Source organism: Heterocephalus glaber, unplaced genomic scaffold (genome assembly GCF_053883595.1).
Source record: "Heterocephalus glaber isolate CG9 unplaced genomic scaffold, H.glaber_assembly_v1.0 deba00001452, whole genome shotgun sequence".
In the NCBI taxonomy this organism is placed as follows: domain Eukaryota; kingdom Metazoa; phylum Chordata; class Mammalia; order Rodentia; family Bathyergidae; genus Heterocephalus; species Heterocephalus glaber.
Window position 1 is genome coordinate 25,458,356 of NW_028258302.1, and position 18,608 is coordinate 25,476,963.

General features: G+C 43.2%; 1 protein-coding gene across 1 annotated transcript in view; it reads right to left on the reverse strand.

Annotated features, from left to right (window-relative positions):
• Window positions 1–18,608, reverse strand: part of Kazn (kazrin, periplakin interacting protein) — a 1,072,553-nt gene that overhangs the window by 685,910 nt on the left and 368,035 nt on the right. The gene's annotated exons all lie outside the window — the stretch shown is intronic.

Sequence of the window (18,608 nt, forward strand, 5' to 3'; positions counted from 1 at the left end):
GATAAGTGAATGCATGGATGGTTAGATGGATGGATAGACAAATAATATAATAGACTGACATAAGTTGATGTGCCTATGACTAGTTGGAAGTTAAACGTAATTGCTTCTCACCTGTTTATCACTGTCACATAGGTCACCATGCGGCAGCCTTGGGATGCTAACTCAACCCTCAAACTGTGAGCTTCCTGTCCGTAATTATTGTGGTCATGAGGACATTAAGGTCATATAAGAAGCTTGGTGCCTTTTCTCTATAACTAAGCCACCTTTTGTGATGAATCAAACTAGTGACCAAAGCCCCCAAGTGTTGGCATCTTTTGACCTGCAACACTGAGAATTTTCAAGGAAACCAGATGAATCCCTTCAGACACAGTAATATTGACCCCTCTTTTTTTTTAAACTGTATATCCTTTTATTGGTACATTTTAGGTATACAATATAATGACATTCATCATTGGAAATTTGCACCTTTACATAATCTCTCTTGGTTATTTTTTCCCCATTCCCCTACCCTCTCTTCAACCCCTCCATCCATTTACAAAGACTTTGTTTCCATGTTTTTCATTTGCTCATATTAATTCCATTCCCTTCTTTCTTTTCCCCTACCCTTCCCACATCCCCTTCCCCTTTGCCCCTTTTCTTCCTATTTCACATTATCTATTATACCTTTCAGTCCTTATTTTCACTTTCAGTTTCTCACACTAGAGAAACTGGTATTTACACGTGTCTATTTCACTTAAGAGTATCACCTCAATGTGCATCCATTTAGCAATAAATGTCTCTAATTTCTCATTTTTTATGGTGAGTAGTACTCCATTTTATTAAAAAAACATATTTTTCTTGATCCAGTCTCCAGCTGATGGGCATTTGGACTGTTTCCAAGTTTTAGCTATGAAAAACTGTGCTGCTATGAACAGGGGTGCACAAATATCACAGTGGTATGATTGTTTTAATTATTTGAGGAAGATATACAGCAGGGGAATAGCTGGGTCAAATGGGACTTCCAGTCCTAGTTCTTTGAAGTATCTCCATACTGATTTCCACAGTGGTTGCACCAGTCTACACTCCCACCAGTACTGGAGCAGTGTTCCTCTTTCCCCACACCCCTGCCAGCATTTGTTATTGGTTGATTTCTTGATAGCAGCCATTCTTTCTGGAGTGAGGTGATATCTCAGTGTTGTTTTCATTTGCATCTCTCGAGTGACCAGTGATGTTAAACATTTTTTCATGTGTTTATTTGCCATTTCTACTTCTTTGTGTGAGAAATGTCTGTTCATTTCAGATGCCCATTTTTTGATTGAACCTTTAAATTTGGGAGGTCTGATTTTTTAAAGTTCTTTATAGATTCTAGATAGTAGACCTTTGTCTGAGGAACCCACATTGTGGGTTGTCTCTTCACACTGCTGGTGGTTTCTGTTGCTGTGCAGAAAGTTTTTAGTAAGAAGAGATCCCACTTGTTGATTTGTTTGTGCTAGTTCATGGGCAACTGAAGTTTTGTTTATAAAATCTTTTTCTACACCAATGTCTTCAAGAGTTCTACCTAACCTCTGTTCCAGCTGGTTCAGCGTTTCTGTTTTAATGTTTAGATCTTTAATCCATTTCGATTTTAGTTGAGTGCATGGTGAGAGATATAGGTCTAGTTTTAGTCTTTGGCAAGTTGAAACCCAATTTCTCCAGCACCATTTATTAAAGAGGCTATCTTTCCTCCAGTGAGGGTGTTTGGCTCCTTTGTCAAAGATGAGGTGCCTGAGTGTGTCTGGCGTTGTTTCTGCATCTTCTCATCTGTTCCACTGGTCCTCAGGTCTGTTTCTTTGCTACTACCATGCTGTTTTTATCACAGTAGCTTTGTAGTATAGTTTCAAGTTGGGGGTTGTGATACCCCCTGCCATGTCCCTGTTACCGAGAATTGCTTTTGCTCTTCTGGGTCTCTTCTTGTTCCAAATGAATTTTGGATTTTTTCCTCAAGGTCCATGAAGTATGCTGCTGGAATTTCAATTGGGATTGCATTGAATCTATAGAGCAGTTTTGGAAATATGGCCATTTTCACTATGTTGATCCTTCCTACCCAGGAGCAAGGGATGTCTTTCCATTTTCTGATATCCTCTTCAATCTCTCTTTTCAGAGTGCTTTAGTTTTCAGAGAAGAGGTCTTTGATTTCTTTCATTAGGCTGATTCCTAGGTATTTCATTTTTTTGGGTGCTATTGTGAAAGGAATTGTTTGCCTTATTTCTCTCTCAGTGACTCTGTTGTTCATATAGAGGAAAGTTATTGATTTTTGGGTGTTGACTTGTATCCAGCTACTTTACCAAATTTGGTTATTAAGTCTAGATGACTTTTGGTGGAGTCCTTGGGGTCTTCTATATAGAGTATCATGTCATCTGTGAATAATGACAATTTGACTTCTTCATTTTCTACCTTTATTCCTTTTAATTTCTTTCTCTTGTCTAATTGTCATGGCTAATGTTTCCAAAACTATAGTGAACAGCAGTGGTGATAGTCGACATCCTTGTCTTGTTCCTGATTTTAGTGTGAAGGATTTCAGTTTTTGACCATTTAATATGATATTGGCTGTTGGTTTTTCATAGATGGCTTTGATCAGATTGAGGTAGAGACCCATCTATTTCAGTTTTTATAGGGTTTTTATCATAAATGTGTGTTGGATTTTCTCAAATGCTTTTTCTGCATCTATTGAGATGATCACATGGTTTTTGTCCTTGGCACTATTGATACAGTGTATTATATTTATTAGTTTGCTTATGTTGAACCATCCCTGCATCCCTGGGATGAATCCCATTTGGTCAGGGTGTATGATCTTCTTCTTTTTTTTTTTAGGTACCAGGGATTGAACTCGAGTCCTTGCACTTGCAAGGCAGGCGGTAGAACCACTGAGCTAAATCCCCAGCCCTGTATGATCTTCTTGATGATCTTCTGCATTCTACTTGCCAGTATCTTATTAAGGATTTTTGCATCTATGTTCATTAGTGAGATGGGCCTATAATTCTCATTTTTGATTGGGTCTTTCTCTGCTTTGGGGATCAAGGTGATGCTTGCTTCCAGGAATGAATTTGGGAGTATTGCTTCCCTTTCAATTTCATTGAAGAGTTTAAAGAGTAGTGGCAGTAGTTCCTCTCTAAATATCTTGTAGAATTTATCAGTGAAGCCATCAGGACCTGGGCTTTTCTTAGTTGGTAAGTTTTTAATTATGTTTTCAATTTCATTGATTGATATTGGGTCATTTATAATTTTTAGGTCTTCTTTGTTCAACTTTGTTAAATCATACATGTCTAGGAATCTGTCCCTTTTTCTGTGTTTTCCATTTTATAAACATGTGTTAAGTTCATTTGTTCAAGAGTTTGATTGAGTTCTAGTATTTCTTTACTTATTTTTTGTCTAGGTGATCTATTTGTGACAGTGGGGTATTGAGGTCCCCCACTACCATTGTATTAGTGCTTTTTTGATTTTTCATATGTGTTAGTATTTATTTTATATAGTTGGGTGCACTAGTATTTGGTGCCTATATATTTATGACTGAAATTTCTTCCTCTTGGATTATTCCCTTTACAAGGATGTAGTGCCCTTCTTTGTCTCTCTTAATCAGTGTTGGTTTGAAATCCACTTGATGTGCAAAGAGGATAGCTACTCCTGCTTTTTTTGGGTTCCTGTTGCATGGAGTATTGTTTTCCACCCTTTAACTTCCAGTCTATGAGTTTCTTTTTGAATAAAGTGTGTTTCTTGTATGCAGCATAGTGTTGGATCTTGCTTCTTGACCCATTCTGCCAGTCTATTTCTTTTGATTGGTGAGTTGAGACCATTAACATTTTGATGGTTATATCTGATACATATTGAGATATCATTGTCATGATATTTTCTTTTTGCTGGATTCTCCCCTTTGCTTTTAATATCTTGTCATCCCCAGTAGATTCATTCTGCTGGGCTTCCTGGGGTTGTGGTCCTTGTTGTCTTTTCCTAGGATTTTGTCTAAAATTTTTTGGAGTGCTGGTTTGGTATTCATGAAGTTCCTAAGGTGCTCTTTGTCATGAAAGTATCTTATTTCACCAACAGTTTTGAAAGATAGTTTTGCAGGGTACATCAATCTGGGTTGGAGGTTGTTTTCCTTTAGGGCTTGAAATACATCACTCCAACTTCTTCTTGCCTTGAGGGTTTGTGTTGAGAAGTCTGCTGTGATTCTGATGGGCTTTCCTTTATATGTGATTTGTTTCTTTTCTCTAACTGCTTGTAGAACTTTGTTCTTCTGTTGTGTTTCTGGAATCTTAACAATTATATGCCTATGCATAGATTTTTTTTGATCAAGGCTATTTGGAGTCCTCTATGCCTCACTTATCTGTACGTCAAGTTCTTTCCCCCTGCTTGGAAAGTTTCCTGCCATCACTTCTATGAACAGTTTTTTTATGTCATCTTCACTCTCTCCTGTTTCTTTGTTGACTCCAGTCAGTCTTATGTTATTCTTATTTGCATTGTCTATCAGCTGCTGGATTGATTTCTCATGGTCTTTTACAATTTTAAAGAAATTTTTCTTTTCCTGGTCACTAATTGCAATCTTAGCTTCTATATCTGAAATTCTGTCCTCACATTGGCTCATTCTGCTGTGTAGACTTTCAATGGAGTTTTTCATGTCCTGGAAATCTATTTGCATCTGTTTTATGGATTCCATTTGTTTCCTATGTTGGGATTCCATCATGTTCCTCAGATCCTCTATTTTTTTTATCTGTGTCCTCTCTAGATTCATTAATCATGTCTTGCACTATGGGCACAATCTCTGCTGTCATGTGAGAAATTATTTCTGATTTCATTTTTTCCAGATCCTCTTTCATTGCTGGTTCAGGGAGTTCAGGTGGTTGAGTATCAGAGTGTTCCATCACCTTTCCCTTTGGGTTTGGTGTATTTGATCTGGAAGTGTGGTTTTGAGGCTTGTTTACATGTCTTCTCATTTCAATGGGGGGGGGGTGTCTGCTGGTGCCCCCGTGGCTCACATCCTCTGCGCTTGGAGTGGTAGTAGGTTGGCCTGGAAGCCTCCTACTCTGCACTGGGGTGTGTGGCATCCTGACCTAGAAGTCCCCTCTCTCCTGGGAGCTGTGGCACGCTGACCCAGAAGCCCCCTCTGTGCTGGGAGCTGTGGCATGCTGACCCAGAAGCCTCCTCTGTGCTGGGAGCCACAGCACACTGACCTGGAAGCCTCCTCCACACTGGGAGCCTCAGCATGCCCACCTGGAAGCCTCCTCTGCACTGAGAGCTGTGGCATGCCCACCCAGAAGCTTCCTCTGTGCTCTATTGGCCCCTCTTTGAATTTGGTTGAACTTCATTTTTTTGAACCCACTAATTTGAAATAATGAATGGTAACGGGGCTACCACTTGGGGCAAAATTCAACTTTGTATTATTTAAGGGAAAGAAAGAATTTCCTAAACTAAAATTATCATTGTAAATAAGGCCTGGAGAAAACATTTGAATTATAAGAAGATAAAAACACTTTCACATATGCATAATCACCCAAAAATCACTAACTGATCCCCTCTTTCTCCAAAGGTGGCCAGGCCCTAATCCCTGGGTCCTATGAATATGGCATGTTATATAGCAAAAAGGACTTTGCAGATATAACTAAGGTTATGGGCCTTACAATGGGGAGATTATCCTGGATTACCTTGCTTGTCTTGTCTGATTACATGCACCCTAATAAGTAGTGCAAAGTCTTCAGGTGGAATTACAGGCCAGTGACAAAAGAGGAAGTTGGAGAAATTTGGAGCATGAAAGATACTTGACCTGTCCTTGACCCTGTAGCATGAAGTGGGTACAAGGAAAGTATGGGAGGAAATATACAGATCATGTCCAGGAGCAAAGACACACCCTGGGCTGCAGTCAGCAAGAAAATGGAGGCTTCAGTAGGACTACTGCAAGCAGCTGAATTTGACTAACAACACTTTCCTCATGGAAGCAGAATCACATCAGGGTCCTACAGAAAAGAACATGCCCCTACAAATGGGTTTGGCCTTGTGGGAGATTCAGCTGAGCACACTGTACCCCAACTTTGTACCTGTGAACTGTAAGATAACAGATGTGTATCAGTTAAACCCCTGAATTTATAGTATTTTATAACAATAGCAATAGAAAATTAATACAATAGGGAAGTTCTTCAAAATATTCAATAGCCAAGATGGCCCAGAGCAGATGGCCTATCTGGGCAGTCAGAATGGCCAGAAGACCAAGTCAGGACATCCTTCAGCCTTAAAAGATGCTGATGCAGACTGAATATCTGTTATCTTACATGCTTGACTTTTTATTTTGGGATATTTGCATATATATTCATATATTTTAAGGTATATTGAGGATGAGACCTAAGTCTAAACATTAAATTCATTTGTTTCATATATATCTTATATACATGGCCTGAATATAATTTTATGTAATATTTTAAAAGATTTTGTGCATGAAACAAAGTTTCACGGTGTGGAGTTTTCTACTTGAGGGATCATGTATATGCTCAGAATTTTGAGTTCTGGAGCATTTCAGATTTAGATTTTCAAATCTGAGAACCTGTTCAACCTAAAATATATTTCTTAGCTATTCATGCGTCTAGGCCTCTACAAGGCAGCCTTTCATTAGGGAAAACTGTTTACTGCATCTTTTTAAAAGTCATGAAAGAGATATTCTTTATAACTCACAATCCAGTTGACAGTTTTCCTTCCTGTTTACATTTGGTTATATTTATTTTTCAGTACTGAAATTGAGTTGGGGCCTTTGCACAGAGCTACATCCTTGACCCTTTATTTATTTTATTTTGAGACAAGATCTTGCTAAGTTGCTCAGTTGACTGGGCTGGGCTCAAACCTGCAATGCTCCTGCCTCAGCCTCCCAGAATGATGGGATTAAAAGCATATGTCACCATAGCCTGCTCCATTTATACTTCTACTGCATCAAATTTCTGCTAATTTGCCTTTACAGTTTGGATAGTGCTTTGCTTCTCAACCCTGCCACTCTCCCAGCCCCCTTTAGCAACAATTGCTGCATCCAGAAACCGTGCCCAGGTCCAAACAGAGTTTTTGGAGTTCAGAAGCCTTCCTGGCTGACATGGTGACAAGAGGCGCTCAGCATTGCCAGAGTCACATTAGAGTGAGTGAAATTAGCTTAATATGTTTGTCAACCATCAGCAGGCTCAGCCTCCCCAATTATCCTGTCTAATTAGATTAGAAGCTGACAGCTGAGAGCACACCCTTGTGACATTTCAGTTTGCCATCTGAAAACGAGGAACATACAACCCCACTTGTTTACCTCATCTAAACCCAGATCCTCTTCTGAGTTGTTACAAGAACTGATTTTGGCAATTAGCTGTCATTTGTATAACATCCGTTCATCTTCTCTGCTCAACATAACAACAGAGGGTGAAGACACGGGGCTTAAAGAAGCCCTGGGCAGCCAAGCTGAGCTCCAACTCGTGGTCAAATCTCGGTGAAATGGTCAGGGACATTGAATGTCAGTTTCCCCTCAAATCCCCAAATAACATAATGAACGTTGTCAAAAGTTGTCCGTGGTTGTTGAATCTGTTTATAGAGTTGAAAATGGACACACACACACACACACACACACACATCACCTGATTTAGAAGTAAAACTCCTGGATTATGTGGCAGGTATTTTATAGGTTACAGAATGTTACCCAGAGGTTGTGCAGAAAGCAGTAAATTTCCACTCTGATTTTAAAGGGGAATGAAAGACCCCCCTCCCAACAGCCATTCTCAGTTTTACCTACACGCCGGGTGTTGCCAGGGATTTCATTGTGAGTTCTTGTAAAGACGGAGCAACAATTTACAGCATGTACAAACTTCTGTACAAGAGAGAGCTTGAGAAACTGCTCTCAGAAAGGCCAGTATTTCTCAGTACGGAGCAGTTTCAAACAATAAATTTGAACCGAAGGCTTAACAAGGCTTTTTGAACAGAGATTTAAAGTGGTTTTGTCATGGGGGTCCTTCCAGTATGAAATGACACTGGGAAGTGCCGGGACAGGTGACCCGTCTTCAGCTTGTGAGTTCCTCAAGATAAAGCGGTGTGTTACAACCAGGATTTAGCTTGCAGGGAAGTGGAGGTGATGTGGCCAGAGGGACCAGCCATGTGTAGAAAATTTCAGACTTTCAGAGGCTGTAACTGCCACAGCTGCAAATAAGGAAAACCCTGCCTGTTATGGAGGGAATGAGTTTTTATATATTACAGTCACATAAGAGCTACACGGATGATGGCTATGTACCACTTAATTTGCTTAATATTCTTTAAAGGCAATCCAACTATTCTTTTCCTTATACAAATTTTAATTTTAAATTATTGGTTTGATGTGCTCATTATATTGTTTCTAGTATGCATTAAATATACACATGACTATTAAGACCATAGTGTTTGTCCACGTGCTCCCCATAAGTGTGATGTGTGTCAGTGCTCACCTGTCTGTCACCATGCAGGACACTGGTGAGTCTCGGGGCAGCTTCACAGCAGGAGTTGAGACGCAGGCCTAGAGATTCTTCCCAGTGAATCCTAAAACTGCTCCTGCACAAGGAAGCTAGGTGGCCATGCGGCATAAGACAGGACTTCCAGAGCAATTCCGCTAAGATATCGAGTGTTGCAGTATGCTCTGAAGTCAAGACAGTGACCTGAGAAAGCTACCCTCACTGGAACAGTGCATTGTCCACCCCAAAATGTCACAGTGATTTTACCAATGACTATTTCACCTTCCCCATCCTTCTGGAAGGGCCCAGAGCCTCACCCGTGAGGAGGAGTACAAAGTGGAGGAGCACCCTAAAGGAAAGGCTGTGCAGACAGTAAAGGGCTGAGAGGACAGGCTTAATCACAAACCGACCCAGCTCTTGGGGGGGTCCAGCTGCTGTCCTGGAGAACTGGCTCATCGTAACCCAAGTCTGGGCACTGAAAGAAAGTGGGAAGAGCCCTGGAGCATGAACGGGGCAGAGTAAGTTATCGTCAGATACTCATGTCAGGCAGTTCTGATTTACTGCCGTGTGCCAAGACTCCGCAGTGCAGTATCTCATGACTCTTACTGCATCCTCAGGAAGGACACCCTTGTGCTGTCCTCACTCTGTCACTGTGGAAACCGAGTCACAGAAGGCAATATCAGGGGTCCAGGGTCACACAGAAGGTAGCAGCAGATCTGGGATGTGAGCGCAGGAAATCTATCCCTAGCCCTACCTTCTTACACCGCCCTAATAGATCCACGGGATGGGTCTGCAAAGCCCAGAGAACAGCTCTCCTGCACTGGTTGTATTATGAAGATTGGAGGCTGGGCATCATGCAGTGGCACACTGACAGTGTGTGTTCACAGGCCAAGTGGGAACCCCTGGTAGTGACAATGCCCTTCTTGGGCCAGTGCAGAGGCAGCATCTCTCTCCTGAGAGCATGCACTCTCCAGACCATCAGGAGGACCTGAATCAGCTTTGCGCTTCGCAGCTGCGGGACCTGCTGCTGGTGACTCAGCCTCTCTGAGCCTCATCTGATAATAAGAGTCCCCATCTCACAAGCGTGCAGTGAGGGTTAAGTTAGTTACTATATACATGGTGTAGTGACAGTGCCTGGCCAGTAGTAACTTCTATGCACATCAACATGGAACTGTGCACAACCAAGCATCCTAATGCCTGCCAGATAGGTCTGTGTCCTTAACTCAGTGATATCACTCACACAGATTGGGGCTATTCCCAGGGTCAGGGCCCCTTCCAGTGGATCTACATCCAGCAGGAAATTTGGCCCCAGTTCTGCATGTCCCTCTGGCCTCTCTCCCATGGCCCACCATGGCTTAGTCTGGTGGTCGGCTGATTGATGTTCAAAAAGTACCCAAGTGCTCCTGCCTCAGGGCCTTTGCACTTGCAGTTCCACCTGCCCAGAGTGCCTTGGGCCTGGCTCTTTTACCTCTTCCTATTTTTGCTCAAACAGTCCCTGTAGTTATTTCCCCTGTAGTTATTGCCATTCCCCATACCTTTACCCCGGGTGACATTCTGTATCTTTTACTTCTTCCTCTGTTTATTGTCTGCCTCCTATGCTAGCCCATCAGTTCCAGGAAGGTGAAGGTATTTGTCTATTTTGTTCAGGCTGTGTCTCCAGTGTCTAGAAAAGGGCCTGGCACATCATGAAATCTCAGTACATATTTATGGAATGAACAAATCAATACAGAGACAAAGAAAGGGGAGATGTCCTGAACTCTTTGTCAAGACATAAGGAACACTGACTTCAGGAATATAGAAATCATTCTGTCATAATACTCAATGCAGAAAAGAGAAAGAAAGAAAAAATAGTGGAGAATATCATTCCATTTCCAAGAGAAAAATACTTTGGCTTTGTGCCTCTGGAAAACCTCACAGCCAGGAACAGCACATTTATGCGTTCAAGGGGAGAATGACTCTGAGCACTCAACAGCTCTGGAATTGCTGAGACTCAGCCCAAGGCTCAAGGTCACCCAAAGTCACGGGTGCAAAGTAGAGCAGGATGAAGTCACTAAGAGGAACTCATTTTTCCAGAGCCTTCCTGAGCCCCAGAAGCTGGAGCTGCCCTGTGCTTCTGCTTGTAGTAAAGGTCCCTTTCATACCTCCGTGGTTCTAACCAGGAAGGAGGATGCAGAACAGGAAGCAATGCCTGTTGCAGGTGCAGGCTTTCGGACACATCCTCTGGGAAGCCTGACAAAGCCCAGACAGACACGAGCGATGTGTTCTTCCAGATGGTCCTGAACTGGAGCCAGGGGACTCGGGAAAGGGGTGGGCGTGTTCCTAAGGCTGAAAGGGAAAGACATCCCATAGAGAGCTGGACCTTTAAAAAGGGGCGCCTGGGGACATCCTGTGCCTGTCTCTACTGTGGCCACTGTCCCAGCTCGGCACAGAGAGGTCCTGTGCCAGACTCTGTCAGTCCCGGCAGTGGGGGGGGGGGGGGGAAGGAGAGCACAATGCGCCTCCCACAGAAAGCCTGGGCTCTGGGCCTCCGGGCCTGCAGCTGTGCACCTCTGGAACACACTGTCCCTCCGGCACTCCCACAGCTCCCTCCAGGGTTGGCCAGAGATCTGACCCTGGGCGTGCAGCTACAAGGGATATGGGCTGCACAGCCACCGCAGCACTTCACTCTTCCAGCAGACATAGTCTGCTTTTGGAGCCTGAGATCAGTGGGGTCAGGGGTGTGTCAAGTTCATGTCAACAGCTTGGGGACTTGGGACCCCACTGGTAGCCACCACCATTGTCACCTCTCCTCCCTCCCTCTGACTGGAGCTGGAGCCTCCCTCCTTTTGCTGTCAAGACCCAAAGCCAGGGCAACAAATGTTTGTTGAGTGTTTACCCTGACATTGGCGACATTAGCCTCTCTTGCATCTGCTCAATTGTGTGGTCCTCACACATTCCTGCAAGATGGTTAAAATCTGCCTCCCAGGTGGGATTTCAGGAACACAAGCAATTCGCAGTAGGCTTCGCAATTTGAAGGAGGCTGGCTGAGCTGGAACTCCAACCCAGCCTGGCCTGGAGACCCACCCACCCACAGCTGTGAGAGCAAACACATGAGTAATGAATTTAATATTTGGAAGCAAAGCAGTCGCCTCGCCTCTGCATTTGCTTCTCTCTGGTACAGATTCTAGATTAAACAAATAGCAAAAGAAGTTCCTCTCCAAGAATTATAGTTGAACTCTCTTTTAAAAAAAGCAATAATACTGAAATTCTCCTCAGAATGTAATGCTAGGACTGTGGATGTTTCAATGGGAGATGTCTTACGCTCTCACTCCCTCATTCCGGTCTCATCTTTTCAGCCTCTGATGCTTCATGGAAATATCTAGGCTTCTGATCATTTGTCTGATTTTTTTTCCCTCTTTCTTATCCTTCTCCCTTCTTTTCAATGCTGTCTTTACAAATAAAGATGTATGCTACATTCAGGGCCTACGACATGAAAATGAACTTTCTGATCAAAAGGGTAATTAAGCATCAGCTCGGCCTCGGTTAGTCAAACACTGATTTTGACTATTTTAAGAATGAAGCAAGGACTCTGGTTGTACCATTTGGGTCAGGGGAGAGGAGAAGAAGAGTTACAAAAGAAACAGCAGGCAACACCTATGTCTTTACAGATCTTCACAGACCTTGCAACTGATTTTGCAGCTGTCATGAGCAGGAAAGATGGGGAGCCTACGTAGAGCGGCAGACTCTCTGGGCTGCACCCATTACAGAGGCTGTCCCTTTTAATTCGCCCAGCAGTTCTCTGTGGTGCATGCTGTTATTTTCAACACTTGCAGATGATGAAGCAGATTCTCAGGAGGCTTGGCTGAGTTGCCAAGATCACTCAGCAAGAAGGAGTGGACGCCAAGACCTGATTTGAGACAGAGTACCTCTCTCCGCCATTATGTTCTAACACGATCTGAATGGAGACTTCTGGGGTCAGATGGGCGATGAAGCGCTCTCCTTCCCTTTCTTTATTCCTTCTCTTCTTCATTCTTTCTTCATCACCTTCCTTTTAATTTCAGCATAAGACTGTTCCTTCATTATTCAGAAATTGGGAGTAGGCAGGGACAGGGTGTTTGTTTTCTGATATCAGTGTACATGTTAAATATTCAGTGTGACCAAAACCATTTAAGCCATCTTTGGGAGTACAAGGAGCACCAGGATGAGCTGTTATTACATGTGTTGTGCAAACCAACTAGTAGATGCAGAGTTAGCTACTTCGTCCTTCAGGAGCTATCAGTGTAGAAGAATGCTGAAGAGAACTCAGAGATTTTGATACTGGGGACAGAGAATCTCCAGTAACTGAATCCAAAAAGTAATGAGCATTTTACTTAGGACCTGGTGAGTTCAGACACTTAGGGATGAATGAGGCTGGGAAAGACAGAGTCTTACAGAAGCAGAAGAAAACTAAGCTTCCTTTCCAGGCGTAGCTCAATTGTGACCATTTTCTTGCTTAGAGTAGGTTACCAGTGATGATTCATGAGACAGTATGCAAAGTGGCACATACTCCGGAGGAGAGCAGACCTTGGTTCCAATTGTTATTTTCCTGCCCACTTACTCGAGCAAATTAATCTCTCAACAATTCAATCTCTTTATCATCAAGTGAACATAATGCTACTTAACTCATTGAGTTCTTGGGAAGATAAAATGAGATCATACTTGTAGAGAGTTAAGCCTGATGTTGGACATATTGTAAGTACTCCACAGCAAAGGACAGTCATGCCATACATCATTTACTGGGTGGGTTTAACTGTATAAATACAACACAGATGGAGAGATGCGTAGACTCTTCTGACCGATGCAAGTTATTCTGTTCCCTCCCTTCCACCTCACCCTTCTTTATGTACCCCAGGACCAGATGGCAGAATTGAATATGCTATTCCTTTATGGTTCTCAGTTTCCACGACCTTCTATCTTGCTAAACTGAGTATGAGTGGCAATATTCAAAGACATATATGAAAAAGTATAAAAATTCATGAAACAAGTCCTCTATTCTTTTACTTGAAAGGGTGATCTATTCTATTCTGAGGGGAAATAGCAATGTACTTCATGGCCAAATAAAGGACTGTATTTCAACCATTTAATTTCTGCAACTAAGCCCCCTGTATCACGGTAGTTATTGCCTTGTCATGCAATAGACCATTAAGGGCTGTTGACTTGAGTTGCCAACAAGGAAGGAACAGTCACAAGCAGCTTCAGCCTCTGTGAACAACACCAAGGTGCAGATTACACTCTGGGGACAGCCTCCAGGGGCCCCCTCTTCCTTCTGTAGATGTTGACGCTAACTTCAAGCACACACAAGATTCCAAGTGCATCTTATTAATACAAGTTGCTGGGTATAACAAAGTCTATCAAATTATTTGATAAAGATCTATTCATTACCCTTATCCAGTCCAGAGAAAAATATAACTGAAACATGGTCACATGCTATAATGAATATGGGAACAAAACTTTCTCTTCTTTCCTCCTAATTAGAAAACCAGGGGCTTAGCAAAATACATGAAGGCAGATCAGATAGGAAGGCAGATTTTAGGTTTTTTAGCTGGGGAATCTTTTTTGAGTGACTCTCCAGTTAAGACATTTTATCAACTCCAAAAATAAAATAGCTTCAACCCAAAATTTGTGCCCCTCCCCAAGGCAGAAATGTGATGATTCCAATTCCCTTGTTCGTGGAAATCACTCATCAAGTATTTGCTGAGTGTTCCATGACTGATAAGGGCCAAAAAGCTCATTCATTTGCAACACGACTATCTGGTTGGAGAGGTTCTGTGAAATGAAAGAGTGTACTGATAAGACTGCTGGAACCGTACTTTGTATGTTAAAGAATCTCTCTTGGCATTGTGGAGAGCCTGCGGAGGATGAAAGAGTCTACCCAGCAGGGGCAGTAGAAAGCCCTAGTGCCCTGACTCGGCTTTCCCCCACCCACCCAGGAGTTTCTTCCTATAGCTGGGAGGAGAGAAAAAAAGCATGGGCTCCCTGGAGGAATGAGGTCACCAGCTGCCAGAAGCTCCAGTCTCTCCCTTCTCCAATCCTGTCCCTCTTTGCTCGCTAAGTCTTATTTCAAAATGTGAGTAGTCCTAGGAGCAAATGTACATTAATCCACATTAAATGACCTTCAGAAAATAGTTTGGTGTGTTCTTATGTGGGAAAAACTCCTGTCCAATCACAGATCCGAAATTCTAAAGAACTGTGAACATGGGTAAGTGAGTGTCAATGGGCAGTAGGGAATTTGGGAAATTGTTGTAGTTGAGGTCTCAAATGTGCCCCCAAAGGCCCTTAGGATAAAGGTGAGGTCACCAGCCTGTGGTGGTGTTGGGCTATAAAAGGACATTAGGTCACTGAGGCCTTGCCCTTAAAGGGGATAGTAGGACCTGGCCCCTTCTTTCTCTTTGCTTTCTGGCCTTCATGAGGTGGGCAGCTTCCACCCTCATTTGTGTCCACCATGATGTACTGTGCTGCCATGAGCCCAAAGAGAGGGGGCCAAGCAACCATGTGCTAAAATAAATGTCTTCCTTATAAGTTGATTTTCTCAGGTATTTAATGCAGTGATAGAAAGCTGATGCTTACAAAGAGGTAGAATTTTTTAGGTGGCTTGCTAAAATGAGGAAGAGGGCTTGGAAATAACTACTGTGTAGTTGGCCCTCTGTATCTGGATGTCTGCATCTATGGATTCAACCAACCTGGACAGAAAGTATTTGAAAAAAAAGAATGCATCTGAGCTGAATGTCTATGACATTTTCCCCTTGTCACTATTACCTGAACAATATAGTATAATAACTATTCACATAGCATTCACATTGTGTTAGGCGTAAGTCATCTAGAGATGATTTAAAGTTTACACAGGGTATGCATAGGTTATGAGCAAATACGATACCACTTTATAAAAAGGACTTACACATCCCGTAAGTACTGCATCCTCGTGATCCTGTCACTCTCTAACCCCCAACTGCAGACACGGCTGCATAGGGTCAAACCCTCTGTGCAGAGTCTTTGGGGACACTTCATATTTAGACCCTAAGAATGTCTAAGAATATAAGTATGGGAATCCTCACAGTAACCACAGTAGCTGGCCCTCCTACCATTCCATTTTACAGACAAAGGAGCTGAAGCTCAAAGAGGTCCCTGTAACTTGCCCAAGACTAGATGGTTAGAAATGATGAAAAATCTGGGCAGAGAGAGAGAGGAAAAGAACAAGTGAAGAAGTAAAGGCAAGTAGATTATAGGTGACAGAATTTGTGAGCTTCTCAGGACCGACTTAGGAGCCATGTGGATGAACACAGTACCATAGCAGGGGCATCAGAGAAGTGTGGGTGCCAATGCTTTGTCACTGCTACACCATTCATTTCCCTCACTGTGTGCCTCCTGCCAACATATTTGAGTTCCACAAGCCTTGGTTGTATCTCCTGAAACGTGAGATCAAGCACACTTATCCTCACTGGGTGTGTGTGAAGATTCTGTGAAATAAGGGTTACTTGCTACTCAGGGCTGGGTGCATGGGAGGTCCTGACTAAGTTTACCTCCTGGATGTAGGAGTCTTTAAATTAAAAAATTAATTGATACATAATAATTGCACATAATTATGGGGTATGGTGTAATATTTCAATGCATGAACACGAGTGGTCACCAACCTTCATGGCCCCAAGAATGGGTTTCATAGAAGGTAATGTTGCCATAGACAGAGGGGATGGGGTGAAGGGGAGATGCTTTCAGGATGATTTTAAGGAGTGTGCAGCCCAGATCCCTCCATTGTGGTTCATAGTAGGACTGGAGCTCCTATGGGAATGGAATGCTGCATTGGTCTGACAGGAGGGGGAGCTCAGGTGGTGATGTGAGCAATGAGGAGGGGCTGTAAAGACAGATGAACCTTCACTTGTTTACCATGGTCACTGTCTGCCAAGCAGCCTGGTTCCTAACAAGCTTTGGACCAGCTTGGGGGAAGGTGGTATTGGGGATCCTGGATGTATATCATGTATAATGATCATATCAAGATTACCGCCATATCCCCCACCTCAAACAATGATCATTTCTATGTGGGGAACATTCACAACCCTCTATACTATTTAGAAATATACAACTGATTGTTGTCAACCTTACTGTGCTATAGAACAGTTCCTCTTCCTATCCACCTGCACCCTAGTACTCATTAAGTGTCCTCTCTCAGAGCTCTTTTGATGAAAGAGGGTTGTAAGGGCTAGGGAGGGTCCCCTGGCATCCACTTGCTCACAGGCTCAAGCTAGCACACAGAGGGCTGTAACTAAAACCCATCAACATGCAGCTCCTTGTTCCCATGATCCTGAGCGATGCCAATGGACTTGCAAACTTCATCAGGCTGGCTCCACTCACCAGGGAGCCCAGGGACTGTCTTGGTCCTTCTGTCATGATTCTGCACCAGGCACTATGCCAGGTGCAGGGAACACTGTGGGAACCACAGGGCACATGTATCTGGTCTCAGTGGACTTACGTTTTCACAGCAAGCTGCGAACAAGCAGATATCAAACACATAAACAAGCACAACAGTCATATTTGCTGGTGCAAGGTATGCAAGAAATAAGTGGATAATGTGAGAGAATAAAGGGAACCAGTAGAGGGTTCACCCTCACAGAGACCACATAGGCAACCTTGAATTCCTGTCAAGAATGAGCTGCTGCCATCCAGGTTTCTGGGGAGGAATGTTCCAGGTGGAGGGAGCACGGTGAGCAAAGGTCCTAGGGTAGGAAGGCCTTGGCCTATTTGAGAAATAGACAAGAGGACAATATAATTCAGGGCAGTGGTAAAGGTTAAGGTTCCTTTTCTTTTTCTCAAATAAGACCTAGGAAAAATTTTCCATCACTTCTATATTTTGGCCTGCGATTATAGACATGTTGATGAGCTCCTGATACAGACAAATTGTGCTGGGTAGTGTGAATTCCAGGTCTTTCTGTTTCTCACTGGTGAGGTGACAGATTTGAATACAGAAGCTCTATGTCCATTCTTGGGACCCAAACAAAAATCAAGTGTACCTTGAACCTTATAAAACAATCTCTAGCTTGAGAAACACACACTCAAATTCAAATAAGAATGCAGTAAAGGCAGATGCAAACACATCGACATGAGGAAGGGACTGGGTGATTACTTCTCACCCTTGACTCTCTGTTGGAGTCTGGCTCCTCCAGCCAGATTGGGCTGTCATCATGTCCTGACCACCATCCAACCACAGCAGAACCTTGAGTCCCGCCTTCGCCACCTGCCCTGAAGGTCTGGGAAGAGCTTCATGCCGTGCCTGGATTTCTCTGGACCTATCCCAGATCAGCTTGGTCCTCTGAGCAGGTGAAGGGAATTTCCAGAAAGGCATAGAAGGCTCTCTCCCTTCTTCTCCAAGTATCTGATAAGGTATCTAAGCAATTTCTGACCCTCTCCTCTTCTCTACCCAAATGATGGCGCATCCAGCAAAGTGACAGAAGAAACAGACCAGGAAGAATGCAGGCAGTGCATTGTCTCCCTGGAGGTGTGTGCAAGGACTGGGCCATCCAGAGGGTGGCTATGATGTGAGCTTTCATCTTAATCAGCATCACCCTGAGGAGAGCTCTTCCAATGGGTTGGCCATGACAGATGCCACCCAGATCACTTGTGTCCCGTTTAGTGGCAGCCCCACTGCTCCCTGTCCTGTGGGAGGAATCTTGAGAACCTACAGTAAGGCAGGTCCTGAAGTTACTCTGAGAAATCACAGGAACCCAAGTTAAGTTCAAACCAGGGCTGGGCTCTTTCTTAAATGCTAATAATTTTAGGTTCATTATGGCGAGTGGGAAAAGGGGAAACATACTTTCAAATAAAGAGTGTCATGATATTGTTATGATATTGTTATGAACCCTATGATACTCATTATCTTTACCTCACCTTAGGTCTCTTTCACCTTTTATCCAAAATGCGTCAGATAACTTCTGAACACCTTGCTGATTTTCATTCTCTTTATGCTGCATTTTATAGATTAACTCCAAAGAAAAGTGCTAATTCTCGTGTGTGTGTGTGTGTGTGTGTGTGTGTGTGTGTACATGTGCTTTAGAATCCCAAGGCTGAGAGTGAGATCCTGCATGAAGACCTTGAAGTGAACAAACATGTGGAACAAAGATGTGGCACAGAGCTTGGCAGCTTCCAGTTGCACTGAGCAGAGCA